At 36.9% G+C, this 18,321-nt stretch overlaps 1 protein-coding gene across 2 annotated transcripts in view; it reads left to right on the forward strand.

Moving 5' to 3' along the window:
• Positions 1-18,321, forward strand: part of Lsamp (limbic system associated membrane protein) — a 2,132,018-nt gene that overhangs the window by 370,584 nt on the left and 1,743,113 nt on the right. The window lies entirely within an intron of this gene.

Raw genomic sequence — 18,321 nt, forward strand, 5'->3', positions numbered from 1 at the left:
CACACACACACACACACACACACACACACACACACACACTGCTCCATTCTGCTTTTCCAATACTGTGGTGTGCACTTGCCAGAGGAACTTGAAGTATTCTTCCATTCACAGTGATTTTGTATAAAACTGTTCACTTAGCTTGGAATGGCATAGTTACTTCTTGGGGTGATCCTAAGTGGCAAGGTATTCATTTATTCAAAAATAACATACAGAACAAAGTTACCTAGTTTGTATTATAGTCTGTGATGCTTTCATAAGCCATTTTTTTCATGAATCGTTTGCATTAACCCTAATTCTACTCTTACATGTGGCATGATCATGAGTAACAGCTGCAGAATGTAGGCCATCCTCTTCTATTTCAATGACACTTAGCAGACTTCTGACTTGCAGAACACTCTTCCCTGCTTCTTTCTATTGACAGGAGTGAATGCCAGCCAAAAGCTGAAAACCAAAATAACAAAACAAAAATATTTTTAAGTGGAAGGATTTTAAAACTGGCACATGGATGAGAAATGAAAAATGAATGTCATTCAAATATGTTCTCACCTAAACATTTTAAAGACCTTGCAGCTCTTTCAGTAGGAAGGAGGATTTGCACTTCCCTTAACTTTGTTTAGAATCGATACTGAGATGCAACCTCTTGACCCTGAAGGCCTTGATGAACTAGTCTTGGCCAGACCAGAGTCCTGGTATGAGCAGGAACTGGAAAGAACACAGGCAGTGGCACACTTTGTGGCGGGGCCACCAATGAGCTGCCAACATGTCGGTGAACTGAAACAGAGGTACCAGTCTCCACATATGAAAATCATTCAAGCCCTGGCAATTAAGGGAGCCTGTGAGAAAGGGATACACTGAAGAGGCCCCTGCTTTGTAATCTCCAAGATGCAGGTTGTTTGCCTAAGGATTAGAGCAGCTGAACACTAATCTCTGAATGCTCTCTCAGGAGCTCCAGTGCCACCAACCTCCCTGGAACTCAATTCTCCTGTAAACTGAGAGCATATGAATTGATGATTGACAGGCATGCCAACCATTCCCACTATATTTCTTGGGTTAACTGTTAAGATGAACACACAGTGATTTGTATATAACATTGCATGGCACACCTGGTTGCTCATTACACCCCTTATGTATGATTGCAGAGCACTGAGTCTAATGATAGCTATCCCACTGACACCACTCAGCCTCCTTCCACTTTGACACAGTTAATCTACCCAGCTATCTCTTATTGATGTCAGCCTCAGAACCAAGTTATTTGCCTTACCTTGAAGACCTTAGGTTTTAATATCTCATTGATTACCAATATCACTTCTTGCAATAATATCTACTGTACTCTCACCCAGAGATATTCTTTTTTAAACCTAGTTATTGATAATCCCATTAATGATGATGGTTTGAAACAAGGCTATTTGCTTTGCATGAGTCTGTGTTCCAAGACAGCATAATCTCCATTTACTCTGCATAGTATGATAACAACACCTTAGAAGCTCTGTGTGTTTATTTTCTGCATTTTCCCCTTACAGCATCATCTCTATCTGCCTTTTAGCTGAAAAACACCACCCCTGAACTTCCCATTGCTCCCGTATCTCCTGGGATCTGAAGCCTTACCTGGTGACAAGTTCTCACAAAACCATAATCCATGCTTTTCCTAAATGTCTGTATATGGCAGGACTTACTAGAATTTAAATGGACTGACTGATTTTCCCTTAGTTCTACAACCTGATGCATTTTAATCTATAGGCACATCCACATGGGCTTATTTGCATGGCCATTACACAGGTGCACAGCTATGCATATTTATTTTAAGTAATTTAGGATGTTAATTTTATAGATATGATAATGCAATTTTAAGTTTAGAAAAATCATGATACTGATGTCTGGGGGTCTGTAGAGTTCAGCAGTGTACCTATATCATATTTCTACCGCTCAAAGTAACTTCTCACTTATGCAAAATGCACAATTAATATTAAACATGTTATTTCAAATATACACTTTGTATATGGAATTTCAAATTATATTTCTCTTCTTAACAGAAGGTGGTATTTTCTAAAAGGACAAAGAATAGAAATTGTGAACGTATCCATAATTTTCTTTTTAATATCAGCGTCTATTGTGGGGAGCCACAGACAAAACTGAAGCTTCTTCAAGGCTGTAAAGGGAGCTTGGTAAGTTAAAGCTATTGCACCTCTTCCAGAGGACACAAGTTTTATTCCCAGCTCCAACATGACAATCCAGAAATGCCTACTAACTTCTATTGCAGAGGATCAGACACCCTCTTATACCTATGCAGGGAGAACACTCAAAAATTATAATAGTAACTATTATTTTTTTTAAAGTGGAGTTTCTACAGGTGAAGCAAAATGAAGTGTTCAAAATCATCTTTCTTTAGTGTCTGCTCAACCCTCTTCTGTTTGTGTCCCAATAGTATCTATGAGACCTCAGTGTAGTCTCATGGTTCTTTCAACCTCTGTGTGAAACAGGGAATTATATAGCATTTGTTACTAGAAAAACATCTGGCAAGTCCAAATGTCATTTGGCTTTCATTTGTAAAGTTCCTTAATTTTAGTAAGTAGTATTAACTCTATACTAATTGCAATTCTACCAAGTAAGCAATAAATGACTCTGATATATTGTTAAAGTAGGCTTTATAGTGATATTTTGGGGTACAGTAAAGCACAAAAGCATAATGCAGTATCATGCATTATGTACACATTCTACAGCTTAAAGATGAGGCTTGGTGAAGACCAGGTTTCCAAATTTCATCTGAAGGATATTACGTCTCACTTATGATTCCCACTGTTGCTTTTATACAATCATAAAGACTTAATGATGTCTCATGAAGACACATTAGCATTTCCCTTGAGCTATGATACTAAACCTACCTTTATCTTTCAGTGTCTCATATGATCTTAATAACTAGTCATATTTTAAAGCAAGTAGGGAACCTATGTTAAGGGTACAAACGAGCAAGTCAAAGCTGTACCTAGACTACCCAATGCAGTATGAAGAGATGAAGATGAATAGCTCTGAGAGGGCCTCCTATCTTAAAAAATTTGAACTAAAAATAACACTATCCTATGTTGTCCTCAGAACTACTGAGAACACAAGGCATCTTTGTTTTGTGGGAACCATGAGCTCCCATATCAGGGTGTTACTCAGTGTAGATAGCATAACAATCACTGAAGCCTGTTATATATGAACAAGAGCACTGTGAAAAACATTCCAGCCCAAGCTTGTTTTCCTCTTTAAAACTGGGCATATTAATAATTTATTTTCACAAGGCTGTGGAGAAGGCATGCATTATTGATAAGATCATGCTTTATAGAGTTTCAGAATTTCTGGTGCTTCTAGGTCTATCATCTTCCTTGTACCATAGTAAAAAGAACGCTCAATAGAGCATCTTCCAAGGCTTCTGGCTACAATAATGTGAGAAAAGCCAACAGCCTTCATTCCTTTATTGCCATTTGTCCTTCTATTTTGCTTTGAACACATTCCCTATCCATAGAAGTCATGGGAAAGAAAGTATGCTGTCTTGCAACAATATTTTATGAGATTTTTAATGAAAGGAGGGATCATGAGAAAGTCACAGAGCAGACACAAGTTCTTCAGTGTCTTCCAATTGCCTGAGCAGTTTGAAGAGATAATGAATGGGAGGTGGTTCACTGACTGAGGGCCACAGAATGCCTATTGCAACCTCCATATCTTATGACCTCTGATGTGTTTTGGAGACTGTATTAGAAAATTGCATAGCTAGTTTTACCCAGTTTTAGAGATTACTGAATATGAACTAAAATGTCATGATATTGAACCTTAAGTGAGTTACTTATGTCATTATCAAGCAACCTGGATGTCTATCGCATAGAGCAAGAAAATCTGACCTTACTTTGTTTTTAATGATTGGGTAACACAGGTCAGCAATATTATTTTGCATATAAATGTTATACGAATCTTTTAAGGTCATAATTTTTACCAGTTATTTTGGTTCCCATGTATTCTTGTCTAGCCATCTGTAGCTGGAATACTCGGGAAGCGTGTAAGCTTTCCTTTGCAGTTCTCTAGCTTCTCCTCTCTGGCTCAGAGGCATGGGAGAGCATGTGGAAGCTCTGGTGTGGGGGAATCTGTAATTTTTATTGTATTGTTATCTGCATATATATTTATTTCCATGTCTATCTGTGTGTGAAGATCCCAAGTTGTTGGCTGAGTCTGTGGAAGCTGTGAAACTCACTTCAATTCTGGCCTCATTTTGTTTGAGATCTATGTATCCTTGGTCCCTTCTGGGAATCAGAAGTGCTAAAATAATATATAAGGTACCTCCTATGGAAATGTTGATGGTGCTTTGCCATATGTCATAAATACTATGATAAGGTACCATGAACAGGGAGGTTTATAGAAGAAAGAATTTATCGAAGCCTTATGGTTTGAGGATTAAAGTCTATAGCCATCATGGCAAGAAGCACAGCAGCAGGTAGGACAATGTGGCATGGGAGCAGTAGCTGATGGCTCACATCTTAAGATACAACCACAAGGTAAAGAAAGCTCACGAGTAAGTGCTTCTGAAACCTCAAAGTCTACTCTACTACTACGAAGACACATGTCTCCACACGTCCTAATCTTCCCAAATACTTTCACCTACTGGGACCAAGCATTCAAACATATGAATCTATGGACAATGGGCATTCTCAATTACATCTTCCTTTGGTTCACGTTTTCATTAAATTTCAAACCTTCATGTTGTCCAGACTACAAAGATTACAGTTATAAGTCCAATATTGGGTTTCTGTTTCCCTACTCTTCAAGGCAAATGTCAGTTTATACCTTAATTTTTGTATAGTTTTGCTAACTGTAAGCAGTGATAATGTTCAATCATAGTCTGGACAAGATTAATTATACACATAGCAGTTTTCTATTTTTAATATTCATTTTCTTAGTTAGGCACATCATCTCAACCCTAAATAAGTAGTAATTTTTTTCTGAAAAATATTATATGTAGCTGATGAATGGAAAGGCATCATTGGTTGGTTGTTAGTCTCCAATTGTCCTGACATAGCTATTCTTTCTGAGTTTACTGGAATGCACCAGTGCCCTTTTCATGTCTCTGTCCTTGGGGATAATTTAATTTACAAGAAATCTAAGATCAGCTTTTTGGTGAACAAACAAATTAATTACTTAATATAATTTTTCAATCATAAATCTTATGCCCACCCCATGTTTTGAAAAAATCAATATTATTTTGACTTAAATAACACCCTCATTTTTAAAGTTTAAAGTGCTACAACTTACACAGAGAGCCCTTTGGGAGCTTCAGAACATTGGAGAATAGTACCTGCTTGCTCCTAGCAGAAGGATCACCACCTATCAAGCTGTCTTTTAAGCCTTTCTTCCTTTCTCCCTTCCTTCCTTCCTTTCTTCCTTTCTTCCTTCCTTCCTTCCTTCCTTCCTTCCTTCCTTCCTTCCTTCCTTCCTTCCTCTCTTTCTTTCTTTCTTTCTTTCTTTCTTTCTTTCTTTCTTTCTTTCTTTCTTTCTTTCTTCTTTCTTCTTTCTTTCTTTCTTTCTCTTTCTGTTTGTCTTTCTTTCTTTCTCTTTCTGTTTGTCTTCCTTTGTTTCTCTTTCTATTTGTCTTTGTTTGTTTGTTTGTTTCTTTCTTTCTTTCTTTCCTTCTTCTTTCACCTTTTTTATCTTTGTTTTCTGCTCAGTTCAGCTAGTGTAACAGTGACATCTAATTAAATGTTGCTTCATAGCAAGGACTCTTAATGTTTTTAAGACCTTAATAAATTTCCATATTATAACATAGTTGTGGAAAAAGTACCTGATTGTGGAACAGTTAGCTGGCCTTTTTTTTTTCCTTCTTTAATTGAAATGTGTTTCCAGAGGCAAAGAGCAACTACACCAGTTCTCAAGTGGATTGTGAATTTTAAGAGACATTAATATTTATGCTCCTTTACCAAGAGATATTTTTAAAGGAATGAATTAATTTTCTGTTATCCCAATATCTAAAAAAATGATCACTTGAATAATTTTAAGTTATTTGTCATATTAAATTTTTTTAGCAAACTTTTCCATATGTGCCAAAATTACCTCTACATAAGATTTCTGATCTGATCTGGAGTTAAAAGTCTGACTCATCAGTAGATTTCCTGAAGGGTCAAGGGACCTAGGCTTTTGGTTTCAGTCACAGGCAGGTGCAATGGATGTAGTAGCTATTCCTCGTTGTCAACTTAACTATATCTGAAATGAAGTACAATCCAGAATTAGAAGGCTCTCCTGGCCCTAATCTGGAGGCTGAGAGATACAAGGTTCTGACCTAAGTCTTGGCATGGAGATCTTGAGTTATAGTGGCTATGAATCCCAGATGATTAAGATAGAAAGATCTATGAGTTCAAGATCATCTGGGATTAAATGTGTGGTGGCATAGTGGCTATGAATCCTAGAAGATTAAGACTGGAAGATCTATGAGTTCAAGCAGGGTCATCTGGGGTTAAAGGTGTGGTGACATACACCTTTAACCTGGGCCACACCTTTAGGAAAGCTTGCTTTGCTTTGCCTGCTTGCCTTGTGGGACTGAGCAACTGCTGGATCCTCGGACTTCCATTCACAGCTGTTGCTGACCATTGTTGGGAGTTGATTGTTGGGAGTTGGACTACAGACTGTAAGTCATCAATAATTTCCTTTACACCCACATTCCACAAGGAACTCAAGAAGAAGGAAGACCAAAAGGTGGACATTTCATTCCTTCTTAAAAGGGGGAACCAAATACCCACGGAAGGAGTTGCAGAGATTAACTATGGAGCAGGGACTGAAGGAAGGGCAAGCCAGCCTAAATATAGCTATCTCCTAAGAGGCTCTGACAGTACCTGACTAACACAATGTAGAGGCTCACAGCCATCCATCGAACTGAATACAGGGTCCCCAGTGAAGGTATTAGAGAAAGGACCAATGGAGCTGAGGGGTTTGCAGCCCCTTAGGACTAACAACAATATGAACTAAGTAGTACCCTCAGAGCTCCCAGGGTCTCAACCACCAACCAAGGATTGCACATGGAGGGGTCTGATTAGGAGTAGAGGACCTCAGCCCTGTGAAGGTTCTGTGCCCCAGTGTAGGGGAATGCCAGGGCCAGAGAGTGGGAGAAGGCGGGGTGGCAGGCATGGGGAAGTGGGAGGCAACAGGGGTTTGTTTTTGTTGTTTTTGTTTGTTTCTTTGTTTTTTGGAGGGGAAACTGGGAATGGAGAAATTTACATGTAAATAAAGAAAATATCTAAAATAAAATAAAAAAAGAAAGAAAGAAAGAAAAATTCCTTTACTACATAGAGACTACCATAAGTTCTGTGACTCTAGAGAACCTTGACTAATACAATAGAAGAGAAGAAGAAAAAAAACCCTGATCTGGTCAGTTTGTCTGCAGAAAGAACAATATGAGAGTGTTTGTGGACTGCTTAGTCTTAGGAACTCCCTGGGGAGAATACTCTTAACTGCTGTATGACTCAGCACCCCACAGCAGCATGATTCAGCCAATGTACCTATTTATAGACTAATTGTTAATGAATAAACTCTGACTACTGGTGAGATGGGATAAAGTCATTTTCCTTTATCTTCCAACTACATATAATAAAATGCCAAGATATTATATGATATGGCATGCTATGATATGATATAGAACTAGAAGGTTGGCTATCTAGGTTCCCAAAACTAAAAGAATGATGCGATAATAAATTTTGGTGATTGATTGTAATTGAAGAAATTAAACCTAAAACTTCCAAAAGGTACTGACAAAAATGAAAAATAGAACAATTTACTACAATATATAAGACCAATGAACTAGGAAAAGACATCCTTAATGACAAAAAATCTTTAGACAATAAGTGTTCAGTGATGGCCAGTCCCTTAGGAAAAAATATGACTCACTGAAGCTGCACCAGCAAAGGCTGAAGTGGGGAATCTAAACATCTATGCTCACCAAAATAAATGTTTACATACAGGATTTCAATAAGACCTATTCTTACAACTTATTTGAAGTGTCAGTGAAGAAAGGTAGAGCTTCAAGATATCTACACCTGCATCAGTAATAAAATTCAATTTTTTGATTCTAAGATGGATTAGAGTCAGAGGTATGCAGTTAAGAGAGGTTTGTATAAAATTCTTCATTTCAAGACAAAATAGTCAAAATGTATGTTTCAATCACTTTTTACTTTAGTTCAATTAAAAAGGAATCAATAGACACCAATATTGAGATGATGTTGACCATATATTTTCTCACAAAAGTTTTAATGAACTCTCCATTAAAATGTTTCAATGAACAATCTCAAATACTCTAAAAACAGAGTGTCTGCCAAGAAAACGAGCCTCTTAAGCCATCTTACGTCATAAAGATGACAATAAGGTAGAAGTCAATAAAAGCAAAACAGAAATCACAAACAGAATACATCAGCAATTGAAAAAATATAAACCACAATGGATAGGTTCAATACAGAAGGACCAATCAAATGGCATTTTACACAGTAAAATAGAAAGTATCCATTTTGATCACTAAGAAAATTGAACAACAACAAACATTGAGTATAGCATCCCACCCATAAGACCAGAGGCAGGGCTGAAAAAAACATACTCAAAGACATTATGGCATATTTAGAAAAGTGAATCAAGCTAAAAAATTTAAAAAAAAAAAGTTGATTGAGCCCTACATATCTACATCCAAAGAAAGTAAGTGTTAGGCACAGTGTAGTCAAAGTTTAGAAAACTGAAAATAAAGCAAAATATATTGAAAGCAAGACAAATACAAAATTGCAACCATTACATTGCTGAAAAAAATTTAATGACAGTTCACTTTTCAATAGAGCACATGAAGTCCAATAAGAAGTGGCACATTTAAAAAAAACTGGTGAGAAAACAATATCAATTGAAGATATTCTTCAGTATGACAAAGGGTCTGGCATGGAATGCTGACTTTAACATTAGGACTCAGAAATCAGGGGCTAGAGAACCTCTGTGATTTCAAGGCTAACCTAGTCTACATAGTGATTCTGTTTCCAAAAAACAAACAAACAAACGAACACAAAATGAAATAAAGCTGAGAATTTGTAACAGTAAGACCCAATCTTTAAATAATGGCAAATGTATGAAAATATTCATGAATGAATTTTTCCTCTACATTTTTTCAGAATTATACATGACAATTGAAATAAATATAACACAATCTAACACTGCTCTGTTTGTTTAAATATATTTTAAAAGTCTATGTTATAAATGAGAATAAAGAAATATAAAAAAAGATAGAATTTCTATGCTTTAATTGATAATGTCAATAAGGTTAGATATTATATGCTCAGTACATACTATATATTCCTAGAATTATAAAGATATACAAGAAAGGTAAGTTTAAGATACTCTAGACAATTGAAATTCTGAAAAATCACTGGAGTAACCCAGAGAAGTGGAATTTAAAAGGGAAATAAATAGGCAAAGAAACAGAGAAAACAAAAAGCCAATAAAAATACCATAGTTAATCCCTAGTGTATAAATGATTACTTTAAGCATAAATGTCAAAAAAATACCAACTAAAAAAAATCAACAAAAAGAATTAAAGTCATAAGCTCTATAACCTATCTAAAATAAATAAGTAAATACATTTCATGTATAATAATATAAGTAAGTTGGAAGTCAAAGGACGGAAAATAATGTGATATGCAAACATTAAGTGAGAGAGTAAAGTGTTTATATTAGCATTGAATAAAAGATATTTCAGAGTCAATAATTCACCAGAGACAAAGACAAAACATTTAATCTACAATTAGAAATATCAATCCTCGGTAGATTTTTGTATATACCATACACACACCTGCTTAGATAGGATAGAAGTGAGAGGAGGAACAGACAGTCCTACAACTGTAAGTGGTTATTGAAATGCCTTCCTCAACCAGAGATAAAACTCCTGGAGGCAAAGTATCAGTGACATCAGCCAAAGGTCCTTAACCCTCATGACTAGAACATCCTATGTAATACCATCAAAACGCACAGATTTAATTGTCCATGGAAAACACACCAAGACAGACCACATTCTGGGTCATAAAACAAATTTATATGACTAAAATCATACAAAATATATTCTTTACCAACTGGAATAGAATTTGAATGGAATAACTGAAATATCATAAAAAGTCAGAACTCTTGAAAGCTAAGCAACACACTTCTAGATGATATATAAATCAAAGAGGATGCCCCAACAGAAAATTAAAAATTATACTAAGCTGAATGAAAATGAAGCTGTAGTATGGGACAGATGTGGGTACTGGCTAATACAGTGCTTTATGGGAAGTGTGATGTCCAAAATGCTTTTGCTGTAAGATGTGGGAAAAGACCTCAATTTATCAATCTAACCTCTTAAGCCTGGCAGTGGTGGTGCACGCCTTTAATCCTAGTACTTGGGAGGCAGAGGCAGGCAGATATATGAGTTTGAGGCCAGCCTGGTATACAGAGTGAGTTCCAGGACAGCCAAGGCTACACAGAGAAACCCTGTCACGAAAAACAAACAAACAAAAAATGAAACAATCTAACCTCTTATCTGAAAAATCTAAACTATGCAGAACAATGGAAAACTTAAAGAGAAAGAAAAAGAAATAAAAGCAACACTAAAAACTACTAAAATAGGTCCGGGAGAGGGGCTTTGACAGTCAAAATACTTTCCATGCAGCCCTAATGATCTTCATTCAAGTCAGGAATCTTATATAAAGATGAGAGGACAGACCTAACAACTCAACAATGTTAATAGAAAATTATAGTTGATGGGTATCTAGATACATGATAGATAGTTAGATAGATAGATAGATAGATAGATAGATAGATAGATAGATAGATAGGAGATAGATAGACAGACAGACAGACAGACACAGATAGATAGATAGGAGATAGATAGATAAACAGACAGACAGACAGACAGACAGACAGATAGATAGGAGATAGATAGATAGATAGATAGATAGATAGATAGATAGATAAATAGGAGATAGATAGATAGATAGATAGATAGATAGACAGACAGATAGATAGATAGATAAACATTACAGAAAAGAGAAGACTTGCATACACTTGTAAAAAAAAAGCAAAGGGTATCACTGAAGATGTAGATAGGCAAGGGTTGCTAAGCAGATATTAGAATCAACTACCCCAGCAAATTTCTCATCTTAAATGATAGTGCTAAGGCCTCGAAATGACAAAGTGCAACTTGCACATCGCAAAACTAAAATGTTGGTTCTCATAGGCTTAGTAAATTAATTTGTAATTTTAAAAATCCTCTGAAGCAATCTCTAAAGCAGAATGCTTATTTAGAGAATTCTTCAAAATGCATAAAAACTTGACACAAACTCTGCAATAATCTTCCAGAAAACAAAGAAAGTAGGGAGCAAGTTAATTTACAACAATTCCTCGAGATATATTATTTATAAAAATTATATAATTTAAATTAACTAACATAAAATATAATTAGGCATATATGTTTCAACACATATATACATTAAACATATATATTAAAACACCATGACCAAATGTTCCTTATTCCCTTTGATATTATGCTGGTTTTGTATTTGATAACAAACCAGTGTAATCTGACTTTAATAACAAGCTAGTTCAGAAAACTTTACCAGATTACATTTATTAATATAGAGAAATCATTTGAAAAAGCTTAACATCTGATTGTGAGAGCATATTTTGGATAATCAGAAACAGTAGTGAACTTCCTCGGCTTCAAGAAGAACATGTACACATGCCACAAATAACATTCATAATATTGACAAATGGAACAATTTCTCCTAATTTCAGAATTCGGATATATCCTAAGGGATATATATACAGTACAGTTTCAACATTTATGGCTCAAGGACCATTGTGGGCTCTGGGGAGGGGGTGTAAGAGCCAACATACTAGGAAGTCTACCAAGAGATATTCTTACCTGGAAATGGTTGCACACACCAGACAGGAACGGTATCAACCAATGAACCTGTTAATATCGAACAAGGTAAACCTCATGGGGTCTTAACCCTTAGGCAAAGTACTATAAGAAAGTAACAACTCTTAGGAAAAGTAGAGTTAACCTTTCCTAAAGATGATCCTCTTTATTTGTTGTCCACAGCAGAGGAGTGTCAACCTTGAAGTTATATACACACAAACAACAAAAGTAAACTCAGTCATTTGTAGTTTGTACTGTGTATGTGTGTATGTGTGTGTGTGTGTGTGTGTGTGTGTGTGTATGTGTGTGTATGAATAATAACATAAGAATACGATGTTATCACTGTTGTGGGACAATGGACAAGCTCAGGAAACTTAGTGATTTAGAGCAGGTCTGAGACCCTAGTAAGCAAGTACACACCTGAGAAGTTAAGCACATCCCTGCTCCCTACAAGATTCTGGGCCTGGAAAACATGCCACACTTCCCACATAAGGAGAAGTGACCTGTGGTCACATAATTCGCGGACAGAGTTCTCCATGATAATTCAAAGACAATTTGAATACAATAACTGAAGATAACATAAAAAGTCAAAACTCTTGAAAGCTAGCAGCCCTGAGGTTTAGCCAATAAGCTTCCCTTCCCAGACATTCCTCCCGGAAAAATGTATGTAATTTCTGCTCTATCCTGAGAAGTTGGTATGCATCCATTTTCAATGATGAACAATCAATAATTGGTATGGATAAATATGGACTGCCTCTGCAATTGAACTGTTATGGGGAACATGGAGAAGGCCTTTGTCTACAGAGACTTAGAAGGACTATCTGAGCTTACAGACAACCAGTGCTACCATCTTAGATGAGCTAAGCCAGAGCTTCCCCATTTCCCTGGGTCGGGGTTTCATTGCTGTCCCCAAACCATGGGCCTCCAAGGGTCCTGGCCTACTCACAAGCCTATGGACCCCATTTTATGTTACAAACTCCTTGATGCAACACCCCAGTGGTAACTAGATGCCATGGTGCTCAGAGCATTCCCAACTATGCCTCCTCCATCTTAGATTGTGTATTCCTACCCCCTGAGCAGTGTTTTGGTACTTTCCTAAAGCCCAACACCCAACAGCAGTGCTACAAAAAGACATAATCAGACACTCCCCATTTTTTACCTCCCCAGAAGCATGTCCCATACTCCAGTGGCTGTACAGAGCACAAGCCCACACAATGTGAGCAAGGGAGTATGGGAGTGGTTCAAGGGGTGGTACCTGAAAATGAACTGGATGAAGAAAAAGGAAAGGAAGAGTGGTAGGATTCCGTTTCAATTAAAATGTATTAAAAATAATTACTTTTAAAAAATTAAGACATCAAGTTGTTTATCAGAGCATATAATTTGATCAAAGTACCTAAAAATGAAAATTCAAGAGAGTTAATTATCTAAGTCACTCAGTGTATTAAAAAAGATACAAAACTAAAGGATCCTTTACTGGTAATACTGAAGTGTTTGCAGAGAATAGAGTCTCTGGAAATCTGAGTTATCACTAGGAGGGTATCCTTTAACTAGGGAAAAAATGCCTTCTAGGAAAAGCAAACATCTTGTTTCCAGGGATCTTTGCTTAAGGAGGTCTTAGCCAAATCAGATTCCACATAAAACCAGTAATGAAATTCTAACCAAAAGAAGTGAATTTGGGGTAATAAAGTATTTCTCAGATCAGGAAAAAGCAAACTAAAGAAATGGAGTCCACAAAGAGTTCAATGCAGGAATTTCATCATCTTCATTGTGGTCCTAGCCAAATGCCTCTCTCTGAGGTGGCAGTACATTTTAACCCACTTCTGAAATCAAACATGTCGACCTTGATAACATTCTGAGCGCACCTGTCCATAACAATGTTATGATTAAGGAAATGGCACAAGGAATACCAAAGTTTGGACACACTCACAGGTTGAGTAGGGCTACATTTTAAAAATCAAAACTATGGTGCATTGCATCTGACCCTTGAAAGTGTCTACAGGAACTATAACAAGGGCTGTGCCAGGTGAGGCTGAACAAGTAGTTGTTGGGCAAACTTCTTTGCAGAACTATTTTTTTGAGGTTTTGGTGACCCGTGTGCAAAGCTGTGCTTTGCTTCCAATGTTTTGTGATGCTTATAGTGAGACAATAAAGCTGAAGAGCTCTTTCTTAACTTCCTGCCTCTATTTATTTTTCTGAGGGCTGCTACAACTGTGCCATAACTCCATTTAATCCTGACAACACTTCAAAGAGTAATTGGAAATAAACTAATTATTTCCCAATCTAATTGCCAAAATATAAAACTTATGATATATATCTGACATTTACTGATACAGTAGGCAACAAAAGCTGGAAGTGAGTTTCAATTGTGCTGTACCTTCCCAATAGGTAGGAGTGTAAATTGCATATTATATTAAAAACCTGTAGGATTCTAAGCACTGTAATATGAAACTGTGAAAGTGTCTATGATTCTATAAATGACTTCAAATATAATTTTAATACCACTACAGTTTTTTTAATGAATCCATAATTGAAGTTAATGATAAACTCAGTAAGAAATGAGTGACAACAGTTTTTCTTTTTCTTTTTTTTCCCCACTAAGCTCACAGATCTATTCAAAATCCCTTGTGCAGAAACGTTCACTCAGTTATGAAACTGCCTGGAGGAACTCTTGCTCCATCTAAAGGGTTACCCCTAGAGACAAATTTAGCAGTCACCATTCTTCTTTAAATTGTAACTGATAAAGGGTTTATTTTGTCAGATTTTATTGTCATCGAGCTAGAAACTTATTCTTACTGAAATGTTTGTCTGTCCCCAGACCATTGCTTCAATCTTTCATGTAACATTTAAAATCAGGGCATATTTTCTAGATTTATACTTAGTGCTCTATATATAATGTTATTACTCCCAAGGAATGAAGGAGACCTATTACAATTGGGCACTGGCTGGCTATCTAGTTATACTAAGGCACTAAGGTAAATGATGAAAAGTTGATTGTACTGTTACTCTTGGAAGAACTTGGAGATTTATTATAGATTTTGTTCTTGTTGATGCTGTTCATACTGTTGCTATTATTGATAAGAGATATTTAATACATTTAAAGCAGTTAGGAAAATATAGATGCCTAGAGATTTTGAATATATAGTCATAATACAAGAGAAATGTCTGGAGAACAGAGGTTCAAATCCAATCTTTTCCTACATTAACACATGGTGAGACTTTTTTTTCTAACATGTAAGGTAACTGAATGAGGAATTCTCTTACTTCACTAACTTTAACTTTCAATAAATACCTACAGTCACTCACTTTAGAATTTTAGAATTTTGTAAATTTCTACAGTTTTTAATTTAGTCCTAGAAATGATGGATTAAACAGTTCTAACATTATACATCTGTAATAATCTTTTACCCTTCTGAGCACATAAGCATTGTATATTAAACATATGTTATGTCAGTATTTGGAACTAGCTAATAGCTCTTTTAATCTGTCAAGCTTTTACATGATTATTTTTTTAAAGTAATATAACTCTATTTGTCACAAATTCCATGAGAGTTTTGAAAAATTATATGTTTTTGGTTTAATTTTATTTATTTTTATTTTTATGTATGAATGTTTTGTTGAAATATATATATTGGCACTCTGTGGGCATGAGGTACATATGTGCTACCTTTGTACCTCATGCCCACAGAGTTCAGATGAGGATGTAAGGGTATTAGATACGGGGTGCTGGAAATTGAACTTTGGTCCTCTGAAAGAGCAGTAAGTATTCTTAAACACTATACAGTATTGCCATCCCCTGTCATAAAAATAAAACAAAACAAAAAACTATGATTATTCTCTACTTACTTGTTTTACTGTTTGTTTCTAGTGTTAGGGTAGAGGTGCCTTTCCTGATTGTCACTCCCTGTTTGATCTTTAGCTGTGACTTGCTGTGAAAAGCAGGTGTATAAAGATCACATTGTGAAGTTGTAGGTGCTTTCCTTTTAAGTTCTTCTGTTGATCTATGTGATAAGATGCAGTGGCGTTTGTCCCTGGACATTCTCCAGCACAGTCAAGGAGGGTAGTGCTTGGCATCCTACTCCAGGTGTGCGTCTTACACTATCTACAGAGCATTTTCCAGTTGTGTAAGTGCTCAAACTGGAACTGTCTCATTTTAGAAAGAGCGACTGATGGTAAAACCCAATCCCAGAAACCCAACACCTTGAGGTGTCATTGCAGCCACACACAGTTGCAGGTGAATTAGCTCCTTGGTCTCATTGTCAGCCTGAATGTTTCACACTGTCTGAGGGACTTGCTGCCTTGTGGAAACTCAAAGCCCTGGGAAAGCCTCTCCCAGCCAGAGCTGTGGCTGACCTGGGCTCCTTGTTTGCTCTCCTCCTATCTCATTAATGCAGCTGTGAGTACATTTCCAGAACTCTTCACCTGACACTGTGATGAGGGATCAGGTGCCAGGTAGAGTAATCAATCTGGAGGGCTTTTAGCCTCGCATCCTGCCACTGTTTGACAGCATGTCTCCGTCAAGGAGACTGTCTTCCTTAGATCGATAAATCAATCAGTTCTTTTTACATCTTATGAAGCACTCCTCACGCCCCATGTCACTCACACTGCACCACACACAAGTGGAGAAATCAGAGCTGAGATTGGCCCAAACCATCCCCATTCACATTCTATCCTATAATCACAGATCTTTCCCCCCAAATCAATTCCCAGTGCAGTGGTAATAGATCACAGTCCAGTTCTTCATTCCTATAAACTGAAGAGTAAATCTGTGGAAGGTGTTGGAGGTTCTAGCATGTCTAAAACAAAATAGACCACATCTATAATTCAGAGGACACAAATTGCAAGGTTTATGATTAGAACTGATCAAAGGAGACAGGCAGGCTTTATTTAAATGTAATAGATTTACTGATGCTGTATAAAGGAACTCCAGAACTCTCCAAAGCTGTCAAGATAGTAAAAGTGCTGGCCAAGTGTTCCTGCCTGTGTACCAAGCAGTGGCTGTCTGTCTTGTGAGCAGGAATGTAGGGTAAAAGAAGTGAATAATCAAAGGGAAGTCATGGCATTTGTTTCTCATGTTGTGTTTGCTCCTAAGATACTTAAACACTGAAGTGTACAGCATTGGACATAGCGTACAAACTAAGCACTTAAATAATATCTGGTGTCTTCTAGTTACAGTAGTAGAACTAAGACCCAACTCCCTTATACAGAGATATGTTGCTGAGAAATGCCAGACCCAAAAATCTCTCCCAAAAACCACCGTGATAACTTCCACTGAACGTTTATCATTTCCCTAAGGAGACATGACTTTCCTTGCCCAGCACATGAAGGAATAGTCCTGGACATTAGGCAGCTCAGTAGTTCCCTGTGTATGAAGGGAATTTTTTTAAAGAGACCCCTGGCTGCATCTAGTATTATTCCAAATCTAATCACTTCACTACCTCATTCACGCAAAGAAAGAAACATATCCTAGTGAGTAAGACAAGGACTGAGGAGTTTGTGATAACAGATGTGTTGAAATGAAGCCCACTCCTTCCTGAAAGTACATACAGGCATATAGGATGGGAATTTCCTGGGTTAACAGAATCTGCTATTCAGCCAGAAAGCAAATCTCAACTCATGTGTGTCCTAAACGGTGTGGATGCTGGCTTCTTCATCTGCCTCTGTGAGGACTAGAACACTGGTGTACATGAAATTACCATAGAGTCATCCCAATGGCAGGCCCCAAGTATTGTATGCAACCTATCCTTACACTCACTCTGTGGCTAGAAATTATAATGGTGCCTTCTCCATTACCCCAATTTTGTAGTTTATGCAATGTTACAGTAAGGTTCCAGTACTAATCTTCTATTTTAAAGCATCCAAGTCCTAATTTTAAGACAGAATAAACCACCATTTTTTCCCAATCATCATGACATCATTTTTAACAAACCTATTTCTAATGAGCTGTCTCAGGATTTTACTGAGAATGGAGAGGGTCAAGGCTGGTAAGGACAAGAGGTATGGTATAACTAAATAGGTAATAAACACACAGACTTGGCCTGGTAGCTATTCTTTATTGATAGCAATACACATTAGAAAAGGCTGTAGGTATTACATTTTTTTCAAGGTCTCAGAACTCCCATCTACCTGCTTTCTTTTGAATAAATAAAAGGTGTCATATTGAAAAATAGAGCTTATTGCTTTAGAAACACACTCAATTAATTTTATGTAGGAAGTCTCCTGGAAGAGTGTGTGGTGGGTTGTTGTATACAATGAAAGTTAGGAGAAAGGATGAGAGTAGAGAGAAGGGGAGGAGACAAATGACCCAAGATGTGGAGAGAGCAGAGCACAGGGGAGGAAGGAGGAGAGATAAGGAGAGAGCAGAGCAAAGGGGAGGAAGGAGGAGAGATAAGGAG

This window comes from Mastomys coucha, unplaced genomic scaffold (assembly GCF_008632895.1).
Source record: "Mastomys coucha isolate ucsf_1 unplaced genomic scaffold, UCSF_Mcou_1 pScaffold12, whole genome shotgun sequence".
NCBI lineage: Eukaryota > Metazoa > Chordata > Mammalia > Rodentia > Muridae > Mastomys > Mastomys coucha.